Source organism: Chelonia mydas, chromosome 9 (genome assembly GCF_015237465.2).
Source record: "Chelonia mydas isolate rCheMyd1 chromosome 9, rCheMyd1.pri.v2, whole genome shotgun sequence".
NCBI lineage: Eukaryota > Metazoa > Chordata > Testudines > Cheloniidae > Chelonia > Chelonia mydas.
This window is the reverse complement of record NC_057855.1, coordinates 95,433,468-95,461,023: the sequence shown is the minus strand read 5'-3', so window position 1 is coordinate 95,461,023 and position 27,556 is coordinate 95,433,468. Positions and strand designations below refer to the sequence as shown.

Genomic DNA, 27,556 nt, shown 5'->3' with positions numbered 1-27,556 from the left:
AAGGAGACCAGATGGGTGAGGTAATTTCTTTTATTGGACTGACTTCTGTTGGTGAGAGAGACTGACATGGCTACAACAACACTGCATACAAGGGGAACTATGTCTTTTATTCTGACTGATAGGAAAAATGAGCATAATTAGCAAAAAAAATTGTTTTCCTACCAATTGGGTTTCTAACTTCCAGGATTTTCACTGTGGATGGTAGTATTCAACATCATAAAGTCCCCAGCAAGTTGTTCCACCAGTATCCCAAGCAGAGATGCCCCATAGAGAAAGTGACACTTGGCAACATGTGCAGATATGAATCATGTTGCCTAATGCACTACGGGAGGGTGCTTAGATTCCAGGGTGAAGAGCACGGCGTAAGAACCTGTATAAAGCAGAACAAAGTTAACGTGATGTGGATGGGATGATGGATTTTTGAGTGTTTTTATTTTCAATCTTATATGCCATGAATTAAGACTGCTCCCTTGTCTATTGCATCTTTCATCAATTCCAAAGCCTTAAGGGACCATTGTGATTCTCTAGTCTGACCTCCTGTATAACACTGGCCATACAAGTTCCGCACAATAATTCCTAGAGCATATTTTTTGGAAAAATATCCGATCTTGATTTAACAATAGTCAGTGATGGAGACTCCACCATGACCCTTGGTCAATTATTGCAATGATTAAATCACTGTTTAAAATGTACACCTTATTTCTAGTCTGAATTTGTCTAGGTTCAACTTCCAGCCATTGGATCATGTTATACCTTTCTCTGCTAGAATGAGGAACCAATTATTAAGTATTTGTACACCGTGTAGATACTTATAGGCTATAATCAAGTCACCCCTTAACCTTCTCTTTTGTAAACCAGATAGATTGAGCTCTTTAAGTCTATCACTATAAGGCATGGTTTCTAATCCTTTAATCATTCTTGTGACTCTTCAATGAACTCTCTTCAATTTAACAACATCCTTCTTGAATCAGAACTGGACACAGTATTCCAGCAATGGTTGTACCAGTGCCAAATATAGAGATAAAATAACCTCTCCAGTCCTATTCTAGATTCCCATGGTTATGCATCCCAGGATTGTACTAGCTCTTCTGACAACACTGGGAGCTCGTGTTCAGCTGATTATCCACCAACCCCCTCCCAATCTTTTTCAGAGTCACTGCTTCCCAGGATGGAGTCCCCCATCTTGTAAGTATGGCCTACATTCTTTGTTCCTAGATGTGTACATTTACATTTAACCATATTAAAACACACATTGTTTGCTTGTGCCCATTTTACCAAGCCATCCTGATCGCTCTGAAGCAGTGACCTGTCCTCATCATTATTTACCACTCCCCCAATTTTTATGTCATCTGCAAACTTTATCAGTGATGATTTTATGTTTTCTTGCAGGTCATTGATAAGAATATTAAATAGCATAGGGCCAAGAACTGATCCTTGCAGGACCACACTGGAAACACACCTGCTTGATGATGATTCTCTGCTTACAATGACATTTTGAGATTGATCATTTAGGCAGTTTTTAATCCATTTGTGTGCCATGTTAATTTTATATCATTCTAGTTTTTTAATCAAAATGTTGTATGGTACCAAGTCAAATGCCCTAGAGAAGTCTAAGTGTTACATCAACACTACTACCTTTATCAACCAAACTTGTAATCCCATTAAAAAAACAGCTATTAGGTTAATTTGACAGGATCTATTTTCCATAAACCCATGTTGATTTGCATTAATTACATCACCCTCCTTTAATTCTTTATTAATCAAGTCCAGTATCACCTACTACATTATCTTTCCAGGGACTGATGTCAGACTGACTGGTCTATAATTACCCAGGTCATCCTGTTTATCCTTTTTTAAAAACGGCATAACATTAGCTTTCTTCCACTCTTCTGCAACTTCCCCAGTGCTCCAAGACTCCTCAGTCAACTCCTTTAAGATTCTTGGGTACAAGTTATCTGGACCTGCTGATTTAAAAATGACTGACTTTAGAAGTTTCTGTTTGTTTGACATCCTCCAGAGATACTGGTGGAAAGTGTGTTCTCATCACCATATGACGACTATATCATGTGTTTTTCCCCAAATATAGAACAGAAATATTTGATTTTACAGTAAGCCTAGTAGATGATATATAATAATTTAGGTTGAATCTTTCCCTGGCCAGTGCTGCTATGGATTGAAAGTATCTGGCAAGTGCATCCTTCAGGAAGCCTCCTGTCCGGTCCAGGATCCCTCAAGACAGGCCTGGGACCACGCTAGCCTGCTGCTTTGGAAAGGTTTTGTCTAGCCTGTGATGGCAAGTGCGGCGTATGCAGTGGTCTGCTCATGGGAATGGGGAGGTGAAGCCGTACATGCTCCCCAGTTGCACTGTAAATGAGTGAACTCCTTCCAGGTGCCTCCTCCTGGCCCTAGGGCAGCCTTGCGAGTGGTCCCTTGCCTCAGTTTCCCTCTTGAGTTCACAGTAAGTCCAAAACATGCATGTCTTTAAGTCCCTCATGGTTTATTAACCAAATCACAGAACAAAAGCCCCAAACCCAAAGTCCCACAATGTAGTCCACATCAACGCTTTGCATGTAGTTTTTAAAAACTCAGCTCTCTTCTCACCAAGCTGGTGTCTTCTGCCAGAACTGCATTCTTTATCAGTCATCCTCTGTATCTGCACCAGGACAGCCACCCCAACCCTTCCTTCTGGGGCACAATCCCGTACTTCCCAGTGGGAACTCTCACAGCCCCTCTGCTAGGAGCCTCTCCTGATTCGTCTAGGACCCAGCTCGCTGACAAGGAGATGCCGGTGGGTAAGCCCCTCCTTTCAGCCCTCTGCCCCTTGGCTCTGGCTTTCTAGCTTAGAGCCAGAGGGCATCTGCCTCTACTGCTCCTTCCAGTCTTCAGCCCTCTAGCCTTGGCTCAGGGGTACCAGCCAGCAAACCTCTTGCTGCTCTCCTGCTTTCAGCTCTCTCCCAGGAACCACTCTTCCTGACTGAACCAACCTGCTCTGAGCCTCTAAACTCACTCTCAGGCTTTTTTCAGCTTCCCAGATGCTTCCCTGTCTTCTTAATTGGCACAAACAGAGAGCATCTTTACTGGAATAGGAGAGTTTCCTTTAATGGGCCAGCTACCCTGTACATGCATATTATTATTTGTTTTCTTATTATGAGATAGCTCTCCAGCTGCTTTAGATCAGGGCATGTCTACACTTATTGGCACTGCTGCAATCAATGCAGCGAGTGTCGATTTAGTGGGTCTGGTGAAGACACACTAAATCGATGGGAGAGCACTTCACCTCCCCAACAGGTGTAAGAGAAGTCAATGGGAGATGCCGTCTCATCGACACAGCGCAGCGTAGCCACCACGGTAAGTGGATCTAACTACGTCGACTTCAGTTACGTTATTCACGTCACTGAAGTTGCGTCAGATCGATTTACCGCAGTAGTGTAGACCAGCCCTCAGTGTAGCTCCATTTACTTCAACAGAGCTATGCTGATATACAGCAGGAGAAGGGTGCAGGAAACTTCTCTTCCCAACAGACTGCCTAGTGACCATTGCACTAGGCAAAGTTTTAAAAGCCCCAAGATATCGCCTCCAGTCTGCGTAAAGGGGGAAGTTCAATAGCTCAGCTATATACGGTACGCAAACACTATGTCATTACGAGATGTCTGTTCTCCAGTCAGGGAAGCGGCAAATTATATCGTAACACACAGTGCACTTGGTAAAATTCTACTGGATGCAGGACTTAATAGTTTAAATTCTTTGGCTGTACTATGTAGGAGGTCAAACTAGATAATTACAACTGTCCCTTCTGGACTTAAAATCTATGAATCCATTGTGTCTGCAAATAACTGCTGAAACAGGGAGATACAGACACAACAACATTTCATAGGAGTTAGCTCTCTCAGTACTGACTTGACACATGAACACCTTTTAAGTCTGCAAGCAACCTGGAATGAACTGACTTTTGTCCAGAGTTCTGGTTGTAGCTTGCTTAGGAACTGCCTATGGCACATCCATAAAATCTTAAAGTTCTCTGGCTCTGTAAGGATCAAATCAGTGTTCTTCACCTTTGCTCTGAACATTGAATTTTCCTGTGTACAAAATCTCTACTGATACATTTTTCAAAGAGAAAGATTGGTACTAATGGTCTCCTTTTTCTTTTCTTCGTACCGCGGGCCATCAGCACGAGAAGAGGAGAGCATGTTAGGCTTTGCAGATTATTATTTTTTATTTCTGATTCTTTATGTAAAATTCCCTCTTGGAATAGAATATCCATGAGGCCCCAGCTCTTTCCTTTGCTGGGGGTTGGTAACCCCTGCTCAGCCTCAGATCCCACCCCTTCCCCCAAGCCTCCCTTTCCGCCCCCTCTCTGCCTCAGACCGTGCCCCCACTCCACTCCTTCCCCCAAGACCCTACCCCGCCTCTTCCCGCCCAGTTCTGCCCCCTCCCCTGAGCACATCCCATCCCCACTCCTCCTGCTCCCTCCCAGCACCTCCTGCATGCTGCAGAACAGCTGATTGCAGGTGGGTGAGAGGCGCTGGGTGGGAGGAGTGGGGAGCTGGCTGCCAGTGGGTGCTAAGCACCCACTAATTTTTTTCCGTGGGTGCTCCAGCCCTGGAGTACCCCTGGAGTCAGCACCTATGCGGACAATGACACCCCAGGAAACTGTGTCACTGTCTTTTAGTCGTTTTCTAGATTCCGGCATGTATTGGGCTTTATTTTTAGCAAATTAAGCCAAGAAGCCAAACAGTTGCACTTTGTTCTTTATTTTTGTCCTCTTTCATGTATTCAGTATGAACAATGCTACAACATCTGGTCTCCGCCCACCTCCTGTGTTCCTTCAATACCGAGCCATGCTGCAACGAGCACGCATGTAGTACAGGCTCTCTTCTGAGAGAGGCTCTTCTGGAGCATTTAACTGCCAAAATATCTGGTAGTCATTGCTTTGAAAAGGGAATTGTCATCGCCTCCTATTTTCCCTGCAACGGCTCTGGAAATGCCCCCCCACCATTTATTAAACACTTGCGTTCATGTGGATTTGACTGAACCAAAAAGCTGAAGGCCAAAACTGCAGAGCTGGGTGGGGCAGACAGGAAACAGAAGCAACCAGAAAGGGAAGGAGGGATTGATCAGTTCTTTAAAGCAAGAAAGGCGATGGGGATATTTTACTGTTGTTTAGCCACTCAGCCTCCCAAACGATATTTTCTCCACCTGTTTCTGCTGAGTCACTGTGCTTTGTATGGGTGAGTGTAAACGGGCGGAGAAAGGACTTCCTCTGTGACCGGCGCTGGAAAAGATGGATGGGAATCTTGTGGATACTGTTTCCCTTTTGTTCCTCCGCATCTTAGAACGCTCTGCTTACAGATGATTTGTTTCAACGCTGTTTTAACTCTTAGCACAGAGACGGAGGCTCCCTTCTGCATTGGCACAGCAAAAAACCTGGGAGAAATGGGCATAGAATTTGCTTATGCGATCGTTAGATTAATTCTGAAATCCTGAAGTGAGCACGTGTAGTGGTCCTTCACTCTCAAGTGGGGAGAGAGGCCCCTCCGCCTCACTGCTTCAGGCAGCAGTAGTTGGGCTTGGGCCCTGCTGGCTGGGGCCAAGCAACAAGCCGGTTATAGCTTGCAGCCTCCTGGCTGGTGCAAACAACCATTAACAGTCTGGAGCTCTGGCCCCCGGCCAGGCAGAGCAGTAAGCGGTTTTTAGCCCTGGGGCTCCTGGCTAGGGCTGACAGCAATTAACAGTGTAGGGCTTTAGGCAGGGCAGAGCAACAAGTAGTTGTTAGCCTAGAGCAGTGGTTCTCAAACTGCGGGCCACTTGTGACCCAGTCAGCACATAGCTGCGGCTCACATGACATCCTCAGGGCCATAACTAGGGTGGGGTGGGCTGGGATGGACACCTGCCCTGGGTGCAGAGCTGGCAGCAGGGGAGTGCAAAATGGGGCAGTGCATGACTGGGCCCAGCGGTGTCAATCAGGCCTGGGGTGAGTGTGTTGCCAATCCCCAGATGTGGGGTAAATGGCAAAAAGGGGTAGGGGGACCTGAGCCCATCCTACTCCACTGGGCCACAGCCCAAGGCCCTGGTAGTGGAGGGTGGTCCCACCACTGGGTCGGTGGGGAAACTGAAATCCACTGTCTCACTTCCCGGCAGCACAACCTGACCGAAGTCTGGTTCCCCTGGCTACTTCCCACCCCTCCTTAGTTTGTGTTGCTCCGTCAAGCTGGGGCTCTGTCTTGCCACCTCAGCCACTCCTTGGGGTCCTCTGTCTCTTCGCTCAGTAGGGCATTGGGCTGCTCAGTTGCTGGTCCAGGGTCCCGCAGAAGGCTCGGCTCCCTAGAAGAGACATCCATCTCCTTCCCTGGTGCAGCTGCAACTGTGCTGCAGGGCCCTCCCTTTATACTTCCTGCCCCGCCCTGGTACTTCTGGCGAGGGGGGTGGGGCAGGTTTGGCTCTGCCCACTCAGGGGTGGGAAGGTAGTGGCGCCTTGCTCTCAAGTCTGGAGGAAGGCCACTCTGCACTTCACTAGAGGAAGCCATCCAAATTCATTAACTGTCCATGCACAAATGCACCAACCCTTCCCCAATATTTCAGTAGTTCTCCAACTTTCCCCATCATTACATTCACCTCTTTCCCCCAGTCCATTAAGTCTCTTTCCCATCAACTTGATCCCTCCCCCCCATTGGCTCCTCATCTCCCTCTTCCCCTCAGTCTGTTAGCTCACCCTTCCCCATTTCACTGCCTCAGTTCTCCCTAATCCAGTCAATTAGACCTTCCTCTATCAATGCTGGAAATCAGGTCAATAAATCTTCTCTTTCCCCTCTTTACTTACAAATGTAGCAGGCTACAGTCAATAGTAAAAATACTTAGCACTTCATCCCATATCCTACTGCCGTTGAAGTCCAGGGGAGTTTGCCATTGAGTTCTGAGGGATTAGAATTTGGCCCATTACAGCCTTTCAATTTCAAAGCAATTTACAAATATCAACCAGTGTATTTTTCCACAGTCACACACAGTTTGAGCCATTTAGGAAGTGCGGTTCTCAAGAAGTTGTTTACGCAGAGCTACTCCAGAAGTACTGAGATTAAAATTTCTTGTCAGACTGGACATGTATACACTTTCAAGCATGAGCTGATTTATTCTGATAGGTAATTACAAAGATTTTTCAAACCTGTATGTGATTAGTTTTATAACGTAGTTAAACCATATACACAGATAGACAAACTGTACTTTCCCCCAAATTCAGCTTCATCTCCAGATGACTTTAAAACTGCTCCATGGTGCCCTTAAGACCTATAAAATAAGAACAAGTTTATAAATTCACATTTTCAGTTATTAAAAGTGCTTTTCTCATTCCAATCTGTCGCTGTGGAGATAGATACAATATAGGAACCTTGGCAGTATGACAAGCAATTAAAATACCAAGATGTTTAGCCATGTATGAGCATTTTCACAGAGTGAGACCTCTAAGTTTAGCCTGGTACTACTGACATTGTTAGTTATTGAATCAATTACACAAGATGAGGTTGACAGATGTAATTCTATATTTCTATGGTGATTATGTATGGCCTGTCATAGAGACCAACAAGCCTGTTACTTTGCACTCATTTAAGTAGTCACTTGTCGAGTGAAGTATTAAAGTGCCATTTAGTAGTGAAGGAAATCCATAACAAAGCAGGAGTCCATTGCAAAATATAATTCATCCATCATCCCACTGATGAGCATTGACTGCATTTATTATCTTCCGATATTCTCTGTCATCTGATTACTTAAGCGTCATTTTCTCACCCGTACTCAAAACAGTTAATTGGAAACTATGGGCCATATCCTCAGCAGGTATAAAATGGCATAACTCCAGGAGCTGCTTCATAACAGCTCAGGATGGGGCCCACTTTTGAAATAATCAGTTGGATAAGTAAAAACTTCTGTTAAGTCTTAAAATATTAATATCTTTTCAAATAAACAAATCTCCAGGTATTTTGCTGCATGGTTATTACCTTTCTTCCTCTATAATAAGTGTTTTTCAAAGTGTGGTTAATATAATACGAAGCAGATACTTTCTTGGAATTCATCCTGGTAAGACAAGGGCAATTGCTGAAATTCCTCCTCCACCTGATCACCATCAAACTCTCTAAATAGAACTACATCATCTGAAAAAATTATCACATCAGTTTCCACATGGTTCTCTCTCATTGGCCCTTAGCGTTACCATGATTATATGAACAAAACTCTTTCCTGAAACAGGATAGAAGACAAAAGGAGATCAAAGAGAAAATAAACACTGGCTTGTTATTTCATTGGTGGATCATCCATTTACCTCAGCTGAAATCAAGCAACTCACTTAACCATTTTCGATAGCCATTTTCCTGAACAGGATATAGTTGCTAGTAGATCTATCATCTCATTTCTTCACCTTCTCAGAGAAGGAGACTGATTGTGGTCTTTATCCTGGGAAGAAACAAAGCTGTCCTCACGTTCCACCTTCAGCTAACGCTGGTCAAAAAATTGGGGAAATGTTGATGTTATGAGTTTCTTTCTGATTCACTGGGTTTGAAATGAACCCATTTCCCACATTTTTCAAAAAAAAATCTATTTTTTAATTAAAATTATCAGCATCATTTTCAAAACACGTTGTTGACTGAAAATCTGGTTTTCAATAAGAAAATGCAGTTTTCAGGAGGTGAAAATGTTTCATTACGTTTTAAAAAATGATTTCAATAACATTTTGGTAAAAAAGAAATCATGGAAAATTTTGTGAAAAATGATTTTTTTTTATCCCAGAGAGTGTGGAGCAGAGGGATAATTAATATGGAAAGATTAGCAGTACTGATTCACATTTTGCAAAAATAAGTTAAATGGCCTTCACGATAGTTGAGCCTGGAGATGCTGGAATTTGATTAACCTGAGCAAACCATTGTGTTCCTGCAAACTTCTGAAATTTGAATTCAAACAACTGCAGTTCCACCCATTTGCATATAGAAAAGGACATCTGAAGTTCAGGACTTGTAATCCTGAAGAACTAAATGTTGTTTTTATCAACTTTCTTAGGTTCTTATTCCCCTTTTGAGAGACATTTCACTCCACATCCTACATAGTCATCCAATTGAGGACTAGTATGTCTGCCATGCTAGAAGGCCTACTGGAAACAGGTTCACAGTTATTGATGGGTGAATAGTTCCATACACCTTGAGTTCTATAGGAGTTTTAGTATTCAGAAAAATGAAGATGCACTAGTCTACTAGAGGTGAAACAGGGGTATGGAGAAATAGTGAGGTAATTTTTGTGGTTCATTTATAAAACTTGGAATGTTTGTGCTTTGTTGTGCAGAGGAATTGGGCAATCTAAAAACATGTATCAGTTTGGATTTAAACTGAAATCATTAACCCAACATTAATAGGAACATTCTTCCAGAAATCGGTATGTCATCAAGGAATGGTTTAAGTATACTAAATCTGCCCATTATATGGGAAGTATGAGCTCTTCTTACTGTGTGGAGTATATTCTTCCTTTTCAGACATGTAACTTATTCTTGACTTTGCTAACATGTTGGAAGGCTGGTCCTATAATAGAGTATTTGCATCTTCACTTTCAGTCTCAAATGAAAACTAACAACATTTTCAACAACAGTGGCAGGTGCCAGAGAAGTTGCAGCCTAAAAATCAAATTCTCTCGCCATTCTCTCGGCTGACAACTAGTGCCATGTCCTGAGGTGGAGTGGCCTCCCACAGAGTCGAAGGGGAAGGAACCACTCTCTGAACCTAGGTGGGCGGAGCCAGGCCGTGCCTGCCCTCCCCGCCCCCCCTGGAAGTTAGAAGGTGGGACAGGTAATATAAAGGGCAGGTCCTGGAGCTCAGTTGGGCTGCAGCCACTGGAAGAGACAGACACCTTCTGCCCGCTCCCAAGCCTGGAGACTGAAGGGGAGCCTCACTGAGGGCTGGCCGGAGGCCGACCGAGACACTGAGGAGTCGCTGGACTGCTGCTAGCTACCTACCCTGAGGAGACAGAGGACACCCATGGATCCAGGTACACCCCGAGGGGAGGGGAGGAAGTGGCCCAGGGATAGCCAATTCCAGTCTGACTGCATTGCTGCTGGAGACCCAGTAAGCGTGTTGTGGCTGGACTCCCCACTGACCCAGTGGCAGAACACGCCACCACTGTTAGGCTCTGGGCTGAGACCTGGTGGAGTTGGGTGGGCCCGGGTCCCCCTGCCACTTCACCCCGGGGGTGGCAGCCTCCTTGCTGTAGGCCAGGAGGCCTGTGTTAGCCTCCACCAGAGCTAGGACATTAGACTATCCACTGCTCTTCCCTGACTGAGGGCTGAGTTTCCTAGACTGTTTGGTGCTCTGCCCTGCCCCAGGGCCTGAGCCCTAAACCTTCACTACTCTTGCCTTTTCTGAGGGTTGAGCTTTTAGACTGTTTGGAGCCTTGTCCTGCCTAGGGCCTGAGTACACAGACTGCTTGTAGCCTGCCTGGCCTGAAAGCTGGAGTCCCTTAAGACCGTGAGTCCACTGCACCCTGCCACCGGGGCCCCGGATCTTCACTCCAGACTTTGCTAATTCCCTGATTGTGCGCGATGCCTACTGACGCAGTGAGGTGGAGTGGCCTCCCATTGAGTCAGAGGGGGAGGAACCACCACTAACCCACTACATGTCAGTTCAGAGGACTGAAGAATATTAATAAAACTGGCATTTGGAGTCAGCAGTTATAAGGGACCCAAACTACAAAATGTGGATGTAGGTCTTATCTACGCTAGTGTTTAGAAGTGCTCAGATCTAGTTTTTCAGTTCTAATCTGGCCAGCTCATACTGGCAATATAGTTTACAGGGGGAGGAGTTCATGATAATATCTAACTTTCTAGTCTTGTGCCTGGTAAGACAGGCACATACAGCTTCTGTTGCTGTTGTTGCAGAAAGTTTCTCAAGTGTGCAGTAAAATGCAGGACCTTCCAGCAAATGTCCTACTTGAACTGAAGTTTTGTAACATTATGTTCTCCGTACATGTAATTGTTTTTCATTTTTGTTTGTTGGAGTTCACATCCTCTCCAACCATCTGCATGTATCATCCCTAATACTTTTTCACTGTCAGAGTTATCATACCCCAAGGACATTGATCTGCACTTTTAAGCAGAGTGCAAGGCTTGGGATTTGCATACAGTCTGTATCTTAATAGAAAAACACCTGACGGAAAAAATCCAATGCCTAGAAACTTGTGGGTAAATGTCACTCTGCTTTGTAGTAGATTGACTGATGTGTAGCAGATTTCAGGTGTTGTATAGGCCTGCAGATCTGCTCTGGCCTGTGTGTGAAGAAAAACAAACCTGAATTTCTAAAGGCATCGTTAGAATATTTGAGGCACCGTTTGACACCATGCAAATCTATACCAAACTGGAAAGGGTAAAAGCTGTGTTTAAAACACCTGCGCCTTCTGATGCAAGGCAACCAAAGTCAGATTTGGGGTTGCTGAATTACTATGGGAAATTCATTCCTAATCCAGCAACTGTGGTGGAACCTCACAAAAATGGTAAAACAAAGAAACAACACAATTCTTTCCATACTTCATTTTAAACAGTTGCAAGGATAACCTGATTCATCAGCCCTTAACCTTCACACAGGTCATGCCTCCTGGTCTGATATTTAAGAGAAGATATCAGCCTCTGTGAGGCTGATAAATACCAGGGGTGAAATCTTGGCCCCACTGAAGTCAATGGGAAAACTCCCACTGACTTCAATAGGGCCGGGTTTTCACTCTAAGTATCCACTCCTTATTGTGAAGAGTGCGCTCCACTTCTCCCTCTCAATTTCTAGGACCCCAGGTGGAACCTTTCCATAACTCACCTTGTAGCAAAGTCTTTTCTCCAACTATTTTAGGTGGACCTTTATTCCATCATGATCTGCATACTGTAGCTCAGTCTCTTGGGACTCATACCTGCATGTTAGCTGGATCCCCTGCGTCTTTCCTGGTGCTCTTTGGTCTGGAGGAGTTGGATAGGGCAGGCAGACTGGACACTGAGCAATATGTTGTAAGATTAACATGCAATCTATGTACAGCCACGGATTATAACATGCACATGCATGTTGGCCAGAACACTGGGATTATTCTGTTTTTTTTTAAAAAGCTACAGATCTTTAACTTTCCCCCTGAGACTGAAAAAGAACATTCCAGACTGGAAAAGAGGGGCATCCGCTTAATATGTCATCAGGAGAGATCCCCTTTGTGTTTCAATTCTTACATTTTTGTGCATGACTTCATCAAGTTGAGGAACAGTGTTTTTGCACAGAGCAAGGGTAAAGGAACACCTTCATAGGGTTCAGCTGCCTCCCCAGATTTTTGTGACCCCTTTGCTGGAGTTGGAAACGATGTTAAATGGCAAAAGCAGTTTGCCTCTGCCAGGTTAATTCCAAGCCTGTGCACATGGGTGATTCACTTAGCTTTATATGTTATTCCACAAAATAGCACTTGTCTTGGACTAGTCATTAGTGTTCTCCCGGCAGAAGACTCTGGTGTTGCTCTGTTGCATTTCAGAACTTTCCCTCCCATTAGCCGGTTTACTACCGATGTGGGGCTAGAGGATTATTGGGGATGGTTAGACAGTTCTCTAAAAATCAGTTGCAGTTGGTCTATTTCTTCTCAGTGCCTTTCTCTCCTGGCCACCCGAGTAGCTCTTTGTTTTTTTAAGCTTATTGCCACTGAAGCTGGTGTTTCTCTTCCAAGTGTTATCTCAACACTGCTGTCCCCAGGTGTCCTACCATCCTTGCCTTGACTGTTGCTTCAGTGGTTGGTGCTACAAATGGTTCAGTGTATATTTTTTGGATCAGTGTAAAAGCAACCATATGGCTGACTTCTTGAGCAGTAGCTGCTGGTGAAGAAGACTAACACTGCTTGGAAATATCTGAGAGTGAACTTTTCTTTGATTCCATGGGCAGAGCTCCTGATTGTGACTTGCTCCATTCCCTCGCCCTTTCTTATTGCTCATTTTTCAAAGCAGTCACTAGAGGCAGTTTGTCATGCAATTCCCATGAGTCAAATGGCACGTTGAGACTTAAACAGCTACTGGGCAAAATCGATCCCTGATGAATTCCAGTGGATTTACACTAGGGATGAGTATAGCTCAATATGTTAGCATTACTCTCAGCCACAGATCCTATCAGCAAAGGTATTTTCCAAACTAGATTCCATCACTCTGGCTTATTTCACCTCCCTTCCGCTGACACACTGACAAAGTCCTTAGACCTCTGCTTCCGCCCCTGGTTCTGAGCTGCTATGTGGGGTCGTTATTGTTTGATGCTCTGCACACAGGCACATCTTATTTATCAGGGATAGGCAAGTGTTTCCTAGAAACCAAATACCATATTTACCTGGTCACAGAGGGGTGAGTGTGTATGTACAGTACTATTAGTGAAAAGCAAGGGACTGAATTCACCCATTTACACCGCAGCTACGAATCTATTGAAGTCAAGGCAGTGATGTTTACTTCAATCCCAGGGTAAATTTGGCCCAGCATCTCTAGAAAAGGCAGCACAACAGCAGCTGTTCAGTGTTACCGGTTTAGGGATCATAAACTATAGTTAGCTGCAGTAAAAACCAAAATTACGCCTGTGTCATGTTTAGTAATGAAGGGTTGGATTCTCTTATCCACCAAGTTTGCTTTGACTTATGCCAGGATTGGGCAGCTGAGAATCGGAGAGCTGTAACCAGCTTCTTGACAGTGGAGGTTCAAACTCATAGTAACTAGCTAAAAATGCCTTCCCTTACTGGCAAGCACTAGTAATATTTTAGTTCAGTAATGAACTGTTTCTGCATATTTCTAGAAGAGTACAATAATGGCAGAAAGCCTTGCAGGCTGACTACTCTCTAGTACAGTGGTTCCCAAACTTGTTCCGCCGCTTGTGCAGGGAAAGCCCCTGGTGGGCCGGGCCGGTTTGTTTACCTGCCGCGTCCGCAGCTTTGGCCGATCGCGGCTCCCAGTGGCCGCGGTTCGCTGCTCCAGGCCAATGGGAGCTGCTGGAAGTGGCAGCCAGTAAGTCCCTCGGCCTGCACCGCTTCCAGCAGCTCCCATTGGCCTGGAGCAGCGAGCAGCTCCCATTGGCCTCTAGCAGCGAACCGCGGCCACTGAGAGCCGCGATTGGCCGAACCTGCGGATGCAGCAGGTAAACAAACTAGCCTGGCCCGCCAGGGGCTTTCCCTGCACAAGCGGCAAAAACAAGTTTGGGAACCACTGCTCTAGTAAATACATATTTTGGTGCTATTCCACAGGAACCAAACTCCATTTAAGTAGAATTAGCTGGAAAATGGTGACTTTAACTGGGGGAAAATTGGAATTTTTTAACTGAAAAAAATTGTTGCATTTAAAAGTGTCACCATGCTCTATGTTTCTATATTCTATAACTCAGGAAATGGAAATCTGGAGAAAAGTTTTGGATTTAAGTTCAGAGGGAGCTATTGTTATTTTAGGTCCCACACACAGCTCAGCTCTAGCATTGCTTTCCTGATCAGCATGGCAGGGAGTTATTATTTCCCCACAGGCCCATGTTATAAATCTGTTAGAAAAATCAAATGGTCAGCTTTACTGCCTGATCCAATTCCCATTGATTTCAAAGGCTAAACTCACATTAACTTCAATGGCAGTTGGATTGGGCCCTTGATTGGCCAGCAAGTTGTGTTTATGAAACATAGACGTTGAGCGCAGTTCTCAGAAAAAGCATCCTGCCTGTGCCGTTTAGGGAAAAGTTACTAGAACTGTGGCAGCAGCATCCGTGTCTGAATATGATTGCTGCTGGCATGGCTCAGCCATGGCCCACCGTCCTACAAAGACTGCCCCAGAGAGGAAGGATAGTCCAGTGGTTAGGGCACTAGCTGGAAACTGAGAGACTCGGGTTCAGTCCCCTGCTCTCTCACAGACTGTGTGTGGACCTTGGGTAAATCTCTTAAGCCTGGTCTACAATTAAAAATGTGATCGACCCAGCTATGTCGCTCAGGATTGTGGAAAATTTTGCCCTTGAGCATTGTAGTTAGCTTGACTAACCCCTGATGTAGACACAGCTACATTAATGGAAAAATTCTTACGTTGGCCTAGCTACTGCCTCTCCATTGATGTAGGAAGTGTCTACGCTGCGGCGGCACTGCTGCAGTGGCTGTAATGTAGACATGACCTCAGTCTCTCCATGCCTGCACTCCCCACATGTAAAATAATACTTCCCTATCTCAGGAGGGTTTTGGGAGCAGAAATACGTTAGATTGTGGGGCTCTCAGTTACTATGGGACATGGGCCTCGTAAGTATCTAAGATAGATGGACAGGCTTCAAAGGGATTATTCACAGTGCATGAAGTTAAGCACATGCAGGATCTGGGCCTTAGTGTGTGCTGGCCCCTTGGAAGATGAAATCAGGGACATTTGGAATGGTGATGCAGGACAGTAGAGTTCAGGGGTTACTAAACGCGGAAGATGTGAGGCTAGAGCTGAGCTCGGTAAACAAACGTTTGAGCAGAAAAAAAAAAGTGGGGAACTAGTGGGAGGGCAGCGGGGAAGGGACTTTGATCAGAATTTAACTTGCTTTGGAGCATCTTGTCCCAGTAATCTAATTTGCTCAGGCAACTTGCCTTTTATTAATGCTATGAAATGGCATTGATTTTTAATACCTCAGTTTTATGGCCAACAGCTTTATACTAGCAGTGTGGATGCCCCTTCCCAGATGTACCGCACACCTCATTTGCCAGGAGAGAGTGACACATTTTCATCATCTGTAGGTTTAAGAACCCTCTTGGTAGCCCTAAAAATCTATAAAGGTGAAAATGGTGGACAGGAAATGTTGTAAAAATTTTAGCTGCATAGTCAGAGAGTCATCTGGATCATTTGAGATTCAGTCTTCAATTATTGTCATTACAAACTTCCAGCTCTGGAGGAACACTGAAATATAATTGGGATAGGATATGAGGTTGGAGGGAGAGTTTGCTTTTACTATATCCATTCTCTTTCTTTTGGTATAAGTATTTATTTCTGACTTTAAAGTGATTCCTTGTGTTTTATTCCAATTTTAACCACATGGTTGGCCTCCAGAAATTCCAATAGCTTGTGTAACTGATGTTCCAACATGATGTAGTCACAAACTGAATAGTTTTTTTCTTTTAAACTTACCTTTTATAATTAGTTTAAGGGCTAAACGTGAATGCCTTCGCTTATTTGTGCACAAAACTCGACAATAGAAAGAGTTTGCTTATTTAATATTTGCTTTGATTTGGTGATTAGTCATTGCTCTTAATTATTTTTTACCATTTCCACATGACTGATCAGGAAATGAACTGCTGTCTCACACTTTCAGCAAGTTACAAAGAGCCTAACTATGGTATTTCCTTATTGACTTTTTGCTTGCCCCTGTGCAGAATGTTTTAAGATGTTGCTGCTCTCGAGTCGCCCACCTCACAGCTTGAGTAATGCCACAGCTTTTCAAAATGTTTCCCTTCTGACTTTCTGGGGTGAGGAAGACAAGTAAAGTCATCCAGCATAAAAGGTTTACATGAACAAAACATGAATCTAAAGCCTGGGTCAAGTTACAATCTAAGCAAGGAAAATATTAAAAACAGTTTTAGAGACTTAAGGAGGCAAGTCTTGCAGTATGTGGCTAAAATGAAAAACAACCCCACCTCCACAGCTTAGTGTCCTTTATACTCCAAGGGCTGGTTCACCCCCAAAAAACCTCCCCCAAAAGTTGTTCTTTTCTGCTCAGTTTTGTTACCTTTTTGTTTTTTGCACCTTTGCAAACCAGTAATGTGTAAATCAACTAATTGCTTTGGAGGCTGTTATTTTAAAGGGACTATGGCCTGATTCTACAGCTTACCTATTATTAATTGCTTTATTGAATTTTTTACTAAGCTGTAATAAGAGTGTCCATACAATGCTCTGGGTGCCTTTTAACAATACATCAAAATAAGCAGACCCATCTATTGTCCCTGATCAAATCAAACAACTGAGTAACAACACTGACATAACAAAATGTAATCAGCCTCTTCATGCAATCCCTCTGGAGTCTCAAATCACCGCCACCCTGCCAGACTCAACAGACCAGGGAGAACAGGTGAGCCTTACAGACAGTGTATGGTTATGGGTGCTGGTGGACATGAATAGTCTCGTTAGGTTCAATGGGATTATTTGGTTGATTTCAGTGTTTATGAAGGACGATGATTCTTAGGTGATTGTTGCAGAGTTGGGCCATAAATTGTGACGATTGGTTTCCAAGTATTCACTGTTGGTATGGATTCAAGAAAAACAGTCTTCAGAACTTTCACGTTATGCTTCCAAAAGTGGCATGTAGGCCCAAAGCCTGGTCCTGTTGATGTCAATGGGAGTTTTGTCATTGTCTTTAATGGGATCAGCGTTTGGCCCTTAGTGAGGATGTGTGACAATGTTGAATCGTGGGAATTAGCACGGGAAACAGCAGGGCTAATTCTGCCCTGAGATCCACCCCTGCAATTCCATTAACTTTAGTTGGCTTGCAGAGATGTAACTGAGAACAGAGTTTGGCTGTCCCATTTAGAGCAGCTGAAATAACCCAATTGTCGTGTGGCAGAGTAAGAGGGACGATGCCAGATTTTGTCTGCATTGGCACAACACATTTTTAAAAGACTCCTGTGCATTCTGCAAACCACAAGGCAGCATTGTAAACTCTGACGACGCAGTGGCCCCAGAGTACTCCAGAAAGTGACATCTTCTGACCTACATTGCAGGTCAAAGGGAATGTAACACAGGCATACCAGATTCCACTAAGGTGATAATTGCCAGTTTTCTCTGCATGGGGTATACTAATAGAAAACCCACTGAAATGTTGTGGGGCTTTCTAAATTTTTCAGCTCTTGGAAGGTTACATCAGCTCCAAAAGAAAAGAAATAAAACAAGGTAGCGTGCAAATGTTGTTGTAGGCAATTAGTCTCTTTATCCAGACACACATGTCTGTCATTTATTGAATTCTTTAATTTTTCCTGTTAAAAGTATAACATTGTTTACTAAAATTATTGGAAATTAGGTGACTCACTCGAATTTAGTATTTTAAATAATTTAAAATCAGTGTAAATGGGGGGGGGAGAATAGGAACTTTCATTTTATGTTTCATTTTATGGGAGGAGGGTGGTATGAAAGCACTCAAGTTTAGCCATATCTCTAGTTCCATTTGTTGCTAACTGGCAGCTTCATTTTCATGCACTAGTTTCCACTGGCGACTTAGGGAGCTAGAACCTTGAGCTTTAGAAGGTTTTGATATGATAGCAAGGGCTAATACATTCATACAATTCCTTTGCCTTGGTGTTGAGGGGTTCAGTTTTATTTACATTTCCAAGTTGTTCAGACATCTGGGTAGACATGGGCTAAAGATTAATTTTAGGACCTTTGTTAGAATGTATTTCCAAAATTTTCACAAATGGGTGCTAAAGTTAGGCTTTTAAGACCGTATTTAGGCATCTAAATAGATGAGCTGGTTTTCCAAGATGCTGAGCACCCAGCAGCTCCATTGACCTCAGAGGGTCTAGGATCATACCCTAGGAGAGCTGCAGAGAGATGTCTGACATCCGATGAAGTGAGCTGTAGCACACGAAAGCTCATGCTCAAATAAATTGGTTAGTCTCTAAGGTGCCACTAGTACTCCTTTTCTTTTTGCAAATACAGACTAACATGGCTGCTACTCTGAAACCTGACCTCTAAAGGGTACAACCACACAAAGACAGACCCACAGCAGTGAGCCTCAGAACCTGAGTCACCTGTCTTTGGCTCATGCTGCAGGCCTAAAAATAGCAGTGTAGACATTCAGGCTTTAGCTATAGATTGGGCTCTGGAGCCTGGCAAGGGGGGAAGGTCTTGGAGCTTGGGCTCCAGCCTGAGCCTGAATATGTCTCTGCTGTTTTTAGCCCTGCATCATGATCCCAAGTCAATTGACCTAGGCTCTGAGACTCGCTGTCAGGGGAGTCTTTTTGCTCTGTAGATATACCCTAAGACATGGCTCCTGTATAAATGGTGACCTATTTCTAAGGTCCTGGACCAATGGCCAGAAGTGTGAGAACCAAATCCAAGGAAGAGACTTGTCAAGAGCCAACATAGCAATACTGACACTGTTCTTAACTTTTTATGTGTTGGAAAACTCTGCATTACACTCAAACTTTAGTACAGCAATTTTTGCCATCTTTTCCCACTTGCCTTGAAATGGTTACTGCAAGCACTTAGATAAATGTACTGAAAAGTTGCTTAGTGTGACCTTCACATCTATAAACAATTTTGCATCCTAATTGAAATGGTATTTTATAAATTTCCAAAACAATATTACTCAGTAAAGCCAAACAATCATCTGTATGCATTTGCTCACCATAGAATACTACGTGGCCTACATTTCCTCATTGCTGTGGTGGAAATACACCAGCGTTGCTAAAAAATTGTGCTTGAACAGAAAGTCTAGGAGTCGTCTATTCCCTGGAACTAACAGGTCCTGCTCTTAAAGTGTGCCCCTCAAAAATAATGGCCACCATGAAACCTTGAATGTCCTTCTGCACATTAACCCCCCTCCCAAGTACAGAAGACTAGAAGCATCTGAATGTTTTTGTACCCCACCCCAAGCCACGCCCTGCTTTTTGTAGAAGTGGTTCTTCTAACTACCCAGGGAAATTTGGCCATCATACACTCACGTTTTCATTTGGGACTTGCAGAATTTACCAGCCACCCAGGGCCGGTGCAACCACTGGGCGAACTAGGCGGTCGCTTAGGGCGCCTAGTGGTTGGGGGCGGCCAAAAGCGCGCTCTGGGGAGGCGGTGGAGTGGAGGTGAGCTGGGGCAGAGGGGTGAGGGAGGGCTGCCTGCAGCAAATAACAGGATGGGGGGCGGTGCACAGGGGAACCGCTCCCTGCCCCAGCTCACCTCTGCTCCGCCTCCTCCCCTGAACACCGCTCCGCTCTGCTTCTCTCCCTCCCAGGCTTGCGTGCCAAACAGCTGATTGGCACCACAAGCCTGGGAGGTGGGAGAAGCGGTGGCGGTGGCATGCTCAGGGAGGAGGCGGAGCAGAGGTGAGCTGGGGCGGAGAGCTGCCACACGCAGCTCCCCGGGCCTAGGGAGGGGGCGGCTGGGAGTTGCCGCACGGCTCCCCGGGCCAAGGGGAGGAAGGGAGGGAAGGAGGGGGTGGCGGGGAGCTGCCGCAGGGGGAGCGCCTCAGGGCGGGGGGGGGGGCATGGAGATGCCACAGGGAGGGTGCCTCAGGGCGAGGAGGGGGGCGGGGAGCTGCCGCAGGGCTGGGGGGGGGCGGGCGCAAGGTGGAAGTTTCGCCTAGGGTGCGAAACATCCTTGCACTGGCCCTACAGCCACCCACTGTGTGTGGAGGACTAAATCAGAGGATGTTATAAAAGATCGGGGACCACCAGCTAGGTCCAAGGACAGAAGTGAGAAGTCCAGCCCCACCCATCCCCAGCTGCTTGGAAAGGGGAGGATTTCTATGAGACTTCCCATCATTCTGTCTCTCAGTCATACTTGGCTCAGGTTTCATGTTTTCATACCAGCTTCTGGCTAGCAGGTGTCCAACGAATTTGGTGCACTGGCTGCTGGAAGGGAGGCATTCTCTCTCACCCCAGCTCTCCTGTACTGGGGGCGAGAAGGGGAAGAGAAGGGAGCATCCCTTGTACTCAACAGCTCCTACAGCCTCAGAGTTTGGGGTCCTCCTCACCAACAAATAGCAACAGTGTCTCTATTACAGGAGTGCTCAATACATTTCATATACATTTTAATTATATTAATAGTTAATAGATAGGGTGCGGTAGATGGTGCATAAGAATATGCAGCATAGTTACTGGGCTTCTAGGACCAATAAAACTAGTTCTCGAGCGTTGCAAATTGCTTCTCGTGTGTTGCTCTTTACATGGAGCTCTTAATATCCTCTGCTGCTGTTCACAGTTTGCCCTAGCCAGAGCAGGAGACATTGACATGATTCTCCTCAATTCCAGTGCTGCTCTTCAGAGTCAGAGGGCAGGTGTGAAATTGACCAGTGTTGTGAATTTCCTGCTGCTTCTGCAGGGGACATCAGAGGCACTAGAGCTGTCTGCCTTCAGATTCAGCAAGGCAACTTTGCACTAGTTCACATTTGGAAAATTACCTCTGAGAATGTAAGGGTTAGGCTTTTTTAGATAAAAGCTTAAATTCGAAGGGCAGGAGGAATGAGTTAAAATTCCCAACAAATCACCTACTCCTCAGTGTAAAACAGATATTGCAACCCTGCTTTAATTCTTTTTTTGTATCTTACTGTACTTTTGACAAAATTATGTGGCATCAGGCCTCAATCTCCCTCTTTTGAAGATACAGAGTGGATGAGGTCATATCTTTTATTGGACCATCTTCTTTTGGTGAGAGAGACATGCTTTTGAGCTACACAGAGCTCTTCTTCACATCTGGGAATGGTACTCAGAGTGTCACTGCTAAATACAAAATTGAAGAGATAGTTTAAGCTTAAGTAGTTAGCACATATTCTACAGGACCAAGTTGAAGATGTTTAATAAGATTGGACCTTGTGGCACCCAACTACACAGCTCCCCCTAGTGGATACATTCCAACCTAAATTACCCTTTATTTCCCTCTATCAGTCAACCTGTGGTTTCCATTCAATAAACTCTACTGCAATGATGGAGTGTAGCTTTTCTAACAGATGACTAAAATGTGCATTTCAATTTAAAATATTAAAAATTATATTTAAAAAAATAAAATGTTTATTTTTTAAAAAATATTGTTTTTGCTCACCCTCTGATAAGGAAAGAGTAATAGAGGGCAGGATTTAACCTATAAGAATATTTTTTTTAACAGTATGTAGGCAAAAAGGATGACTGGCAGTGCAAAGTTTTTTTTTTTTTAAACTCTAGGTAAGTGAAACCAACATTACCTGTTTTTTTGTTTTGTTTTTTGTTTTTGTTTTACTTTACAGAAATAAAAATTAAATAGAGTTCATATGTAAAGCAAAAAAGAAGAAGGGTATAATGAGTCCATTCCTACTACCATTTAGAGCTACCCCTCTGTTGGTAAATATTAACCTACCTGAATAGTCCCATTGACTTCAGTAGGGCTGTATGCATGAGTAAATGTTCACCAAGAGGAGGAAGAATTGCATTATCCAGCCCTCCAGATTTTGCCATTGACTTCAGTGAGAGCAGAATAGGGCCCAGAATATGACTTATATTTTAGTCATCGGATCTGTTTTGGCTTCTCCTTGCGAAAAGGAAAATCCTTTTGAAACCCCACAGCTATATAAATATAACATTATCCCTGCATGATCAGCAGCTGCAACAGTTTTTTGTACTAAGTAATCATGAAAAACAGATTCCAATGCACCTAACCTGCTACTAGAAATATGAATGATATCTCTTTGTACCAGTTGCTTTTCATACTACTCCTGTCTGTTCGTGGTATTATCACATTTCCCAAAGATTGCAAGATTAAGCAAGAAGAATGCTTTATGAAATGTGTGACTTTTGGAAAATAAAGAACATATTATAGACTTCTACTGAAGAATTTTACTTTTATGCATTCCAGTGTGTGTGTGTGTGTGTGTGCATGCGTGCATGCACATTTTTAGTATGCATCTGGAACTAGATCAAGAAATAATTCTCTGCCTTGAGCAAGGAGCAGTGCATTGCGGTGCTGCCCCTGGAACAGCTTGTGAGGGAGATGATGTTCACTGAGTAACAACCTCCATCCTGGTCTCCCTGCTGCTCTGGGAAGGGAGTGATCTCAGCCGGGTCTCAGAGCCTTCTGAGTTTGCTGACATGCTGGCAGGCCAGACTCTGCCCTTCTATCTTCCGCCGCCTCCTGCTCACCTGCAGAGGGAGGGAAAGGGGATATAGCCGCTCTGTGGAGCCTGCTTCCCTTCCCGTGGGGAATGTGAGCTGTGGAATGGGTAGCTGGCACAAGGTAATAAAGGGAGGGTGCCTTATGCCCCCCGATTGCCCAGTGGTGATAGAACAAAGTTTATAGGGGGGTGCTGAGAGCCACTGAACCAAACTCTAAACCCTGCATATAATGGAACCACTTCAAGCCAGGGGGTGCGGTTCTAGCACCTATGCGATTGCCTCGCATGGCTGCACACTTGAGCTCATGAAAATGGGACATGTTAGGCGGCCTTCATAAAAGGGCTTGCTACCAGCACCCCCTATAATTATAGACACACAGAGCACAGAACATAAAGATACCTAGAAAGGTGCACTACATTTTGGGGTGCTGAACTGCTGGAGATTAGAAGCAATCTCAGTGTGAGATGATGCAAAGTTTTTAGACAGTTTCCAGTTTGAGTTGGTGGAAAGTTCATTGGGAATTTGATATATTTTTCACAGTTCAGTTTGCCTAGAGTTTGAAATAAGCAAAATTTTGAGCTGGTCCCAGTTTGGGAAAGATGGAATGGGAGGCAAAGGGATGGGAGCTGGAAGAATCTGTCAGGGATTGGGAGACTAGAACCTGACAGCACACGTTAATCAAAAGGCGAGAGAAAGCAATAGACATAGGTTCCAGTTCGACAAGGCACTTAAGCACATGTTCAGCCTTAAGCAGCTGATAGTGCTATTGGCTTCAGTGTTCTCATGAGCTTCGCGAGAATGGAGCGGCAGTGCTTGGACTACACAGAGGTGGGGGCAGGGGAACAGAAAGAGTTTGTAGAGCACCACAGAACGTCATCATTGAGCCATCAGCCACTTGGAAGCTGAAGCCAGTGCAGAATGCTGCAGCTAGCTCCCTTATTAAGTGGAGTTGCATTTTAGGAGCACATTAGACCAGTGCTTTGTGATCTGCACGGCCTTCCAATAAGCTTTCAGTTGAACCTATAAAGCCCTAAATGGTTTGGGACCTGGTTACTGAGACTGGTGTGCTCTCTCCCTGGGCTACACGGACACGCCTGAGATCAAAAGAGGTGCTGCAAAGCCCACCTTCAGACCTGTTTGTTAGGGCTGCTGAGGAGGGTGTGGGCTGACAGAGAAATATTCAGGGGCAGTCCCTTTGTTTATGTTGTGATTCTTCACTGACTGGCTAGGATCCCAAAGCACTGGGGACAGGTGCCTATTCTGTATTTTAGAAAACTGAAACAATAAATAAATCAAAGACTAATCCAGTTTGGGGAATTCCATCCAGTCAATTAATGTCGTAGCTTTATTTTACAATATTTTTAATGTCACAAAAATCTGTTTAAAGAAACATGCTAATGAATGCAACAAAAGCAATATTCTAACTGCAATATGCAGTAGGTGTGAAAGTACAAATACATGTCAGGGGGTTTAACAGAACAGAATTCCCAGAAATCTTCTAGAGTAATTAGAATTTAGAAGCTGTTAAGATTCTCTGTGCCTCAGTGCTCCCATTATGCCATGCTTTAGGAATCCTAGTCTAACATTTTATTTTCTGCGTGCAACTGACTTTGGATATCTCTATCTAAAGAAGAATAATCCGTGAGGTTAAAAAAGAGGTCATTTTCAACGCCTTCTGAACCATAGGCCTCACTTTTCTTTTTGACCTCGTGCCATTTAAAATGAATGATGATATCCAGAGATGTCTTAGATTTTGGCTTGCACTCTTTAGATGCCATTCACTGCTGCACCTGTCATCCATTAGTGGACCTCCTTCTGTGATCTTTCATCATTCAGAATGTATGATGATTTTCTTAGCCACCTTAGCTAATTGGGAGTTATTGTTCCTTTAAAATAGCTGGCAGCATTAATAAATACTGGACTCCAGGCATGCTTGAAAGTTTTGTAAATACATGCAATTAGACTGGAATCACCAAACATATAAACCCATCATCAATTTAGATGAATAACATCAGGTTCCTGTTTATTTTCAAAATAGCATTTGGCCCAGTGTGTTCTTCAAGCATCCCAGCGCACTGTTCTTTATTGCAAGGGAACAACCCTCTGGGGTTGTCCTCCTCGCTCAATGCGCTTAGTGCTTTTACGGTGGTTTCACAACCAATGGCAAAGTGAGTTGGTTCTGTAATGTCCTGTGTTACCTTAAAGCCAGCACACTTTCTATTTTTAAAGTTATAAACTGGAAAACTTAAGTTCCCAAAACATGAAAAGCATGTACAGTATGCACAGCATTATAAATGATGGGCCAAAGATCCTCAGCCACTGTAAACTACTGTATCCCCATTGAAGTCAAAGGAGCTGTGTTGATTTATATCAGCTCGAGATCCAGCCGTCCAAATAAATTTTGAATGCAAATAGTTGTTCTTTTCTCTCCCCTTTGCTTTCCTGTCACAACCCAGGTTCAGAGCTTGATGTCGTGTGCACCAGGTGGTGGTATAACAGTGCAGCTTGGAACATCCTCAATGGAAGCAAGATAAAAACACCAAACTAGTGCTGGGTGAAATTTCTGGCTGAAACTTTTTTCTGTGAAAAATGCAGCTTTGGCAACACTGGAATATTTTGCAAATTTGTGTCAGTTTTCAGAATAACGATGGTGGACAATTCGGGTTGCTATTGATGATACAAGAGTTGATAAAGAAAATGTTAAATGAAAGCATCTCTGAGGCGCAGCCTGCAGAACACTCCCATACTAGGAAGCTTTCTGAGTGATGTGAAAAAGCACCTGTGTAAATATCTTAGATAGGAAATGCTCAGCTAAAAGCTGACTGGGTCTGGAGGATGGCTATCACTGATGACTGTGAGGTTTATCCCTTGTGACTCTGTTGATGGCTACCAGTCCTTCAATGGAAATACACTGCTGCATGCCAGCTGAGGATCTGGTTTATATAGTCCATTTAATCTTATATGCTTTCTACATGTGGGTGAAAAAGATTTGACAATGATCAAATCCACCTCAGTAGCATGATTACATACTGAGATCATAAAGAAAAGATTGAAAGATGTTGATTAATCCCATCCGTCTTAGCAGACATATTTTATCAGACATGCCCCCTGGGGTGCTATGGGGTTGAGGAACACCTCACAAAGCTAAGTGGGATAGCAGCGATACAGCAAATCAGGTACCCCTTCTTATCTTGCAAAGTGTTCTGCAACTATAATTAAGATAGCTGGCGGGTGAGTCCTGTTTACAAGGGAGTCTAAATAAACATCTTGACATCTGAGTTTATGTAACCTGTGTTATAGTGCTAACCAGAAGCACCCTCAAGTTATAGGGCAGTTGGTAGACTGACACGTCCCATTCTCAAACTTCTCATTGTTATTATAGAGTTATTTAGAGAGGAAGGATGGTCTAGTGGTTAGGGCACCAGCCTCAGAGGTCTGGAAGACCCTGGTTCAAGTCCCTGCTCTGTCAGAGGCTTCCTGGGTGATGCTGGATTACTTAGCATCTCTGTGCCTCACTTCCACATCTGTATGACGCCCTACTTCACAAGGGTGTAGCCAGGATAAATACATTAAAGACGGTGAGGTGCTCTGATACTGTGGTGGGGCAGATCCTGGGTCAGGAAGGAGTTAAAGAGCTCCTCCTCTGGGCACAAGCAGCTGCAATCAAGTCTGGAGAGGGACAGGTCCTTTAAAGGGAGGATCTAAGGCCCAGTCTAGGTTGGCACACTGAGATGAGGAGAGCTCCCTAGCCCTACAGAACAGGGGGCTGCTTAGCAGGAAAGCTGCTGAAGAGCCTCTGGAGAAGCAGAGGGACCGTCTTTGCTTGGTTTTCATTTTAAGATCCCAGGGCACTCAGCCTGGCTATTTCAGGCACTCTGTGGGTTAGGGGCCTGGGCTCCTTTCACAGAGGTGTAACCCTTGCTTTGCTTTGCAGGGAACTGTGGGGTGAGTGGGCTGTTTTGAAAGCTGCAGGCTTCTTTTGTTTCCCTTTTTCATTTGGATTGTTTTGCACTCCAGAAGGGGGTGACTTCCATAAGCCATCCAGCCAGAGGACCACATGCTGAATTCCAAACTGGCTCTGCAGTGACTTCAACATCCGGGGAAGGACATCTTGAATGAGAGAGGTGGCCCTCATCCCAAGGGCGCATGCTTGAGGTACAACCTATTACATACAGTGAAGGGGCCATATAAGTACATAAAATATCTATCTCAATAGAGAGCATCATTAGGTAAATGGCACTTGACAAATACATGGAAAAACAATATCCCTGCCCTTGAAGATATTGCAACCTAAATCACAGAGATGTAGAACAAAAACATTTAAGAGATGTCACTGAATAAAAAACAATCATCTGAATGGAAATGGTAAGTTGATTTAGCCAGTTGTGTGTTACATATGGATGGTATGTGTCCAGGACAGTAGCAAATCAGAATTCAGGAATTTGCATACTGGGTTTATTAACGCTAAGGCACAGTGGAAGTGCAGATAATTGAATTCTGGAGGTCCAGTTTCAAAACTTGGGCACCTTAGTTATTTTCCAAATCAGCATCTGTGTGCTCCTAGCAGCATCATGGTACCCAAACAAACCTCAATTCCCCAAATGAGGTAAGGGAGAAACAGCTGAATGGCTCAGACCACACATGTGGACTGTTCAAAACCAATCAGGCTTGGAACAGATATTTGCACAGACTGATTCTGCAGTATTCAGCCAGCTCAGGTTTTTAGCATCATAGTTTTATGAGAATACAGCTATTAAAATCCTCTTGGAACTGAGCTGGGTGA

The 27,556-nt window shown here is 44.3% G+C and overlaps 1 long non-coding RNA gene across 1 annotated transcript in view; it reads left to right on the top strand.

Annotated features, from left to right (window-relative positions):
• Positions 1 to 27,556, top strand: part of LOC122461795 — a 143,852-nt gene that overhangs the window by 113,498 nt on the left and 2,798 nt on the right. Inside the window, exon 3 of the long non-coding RNA XR_006283982.1 lies at positions 26,791 to 26,928. This is a non-coding gene — a long non-coding RNA (uncharacterized LOC122461795). The remainder of the gene's footprint in view (positions 1 to 26,790; positions 26,929 to 27,556) is intronic.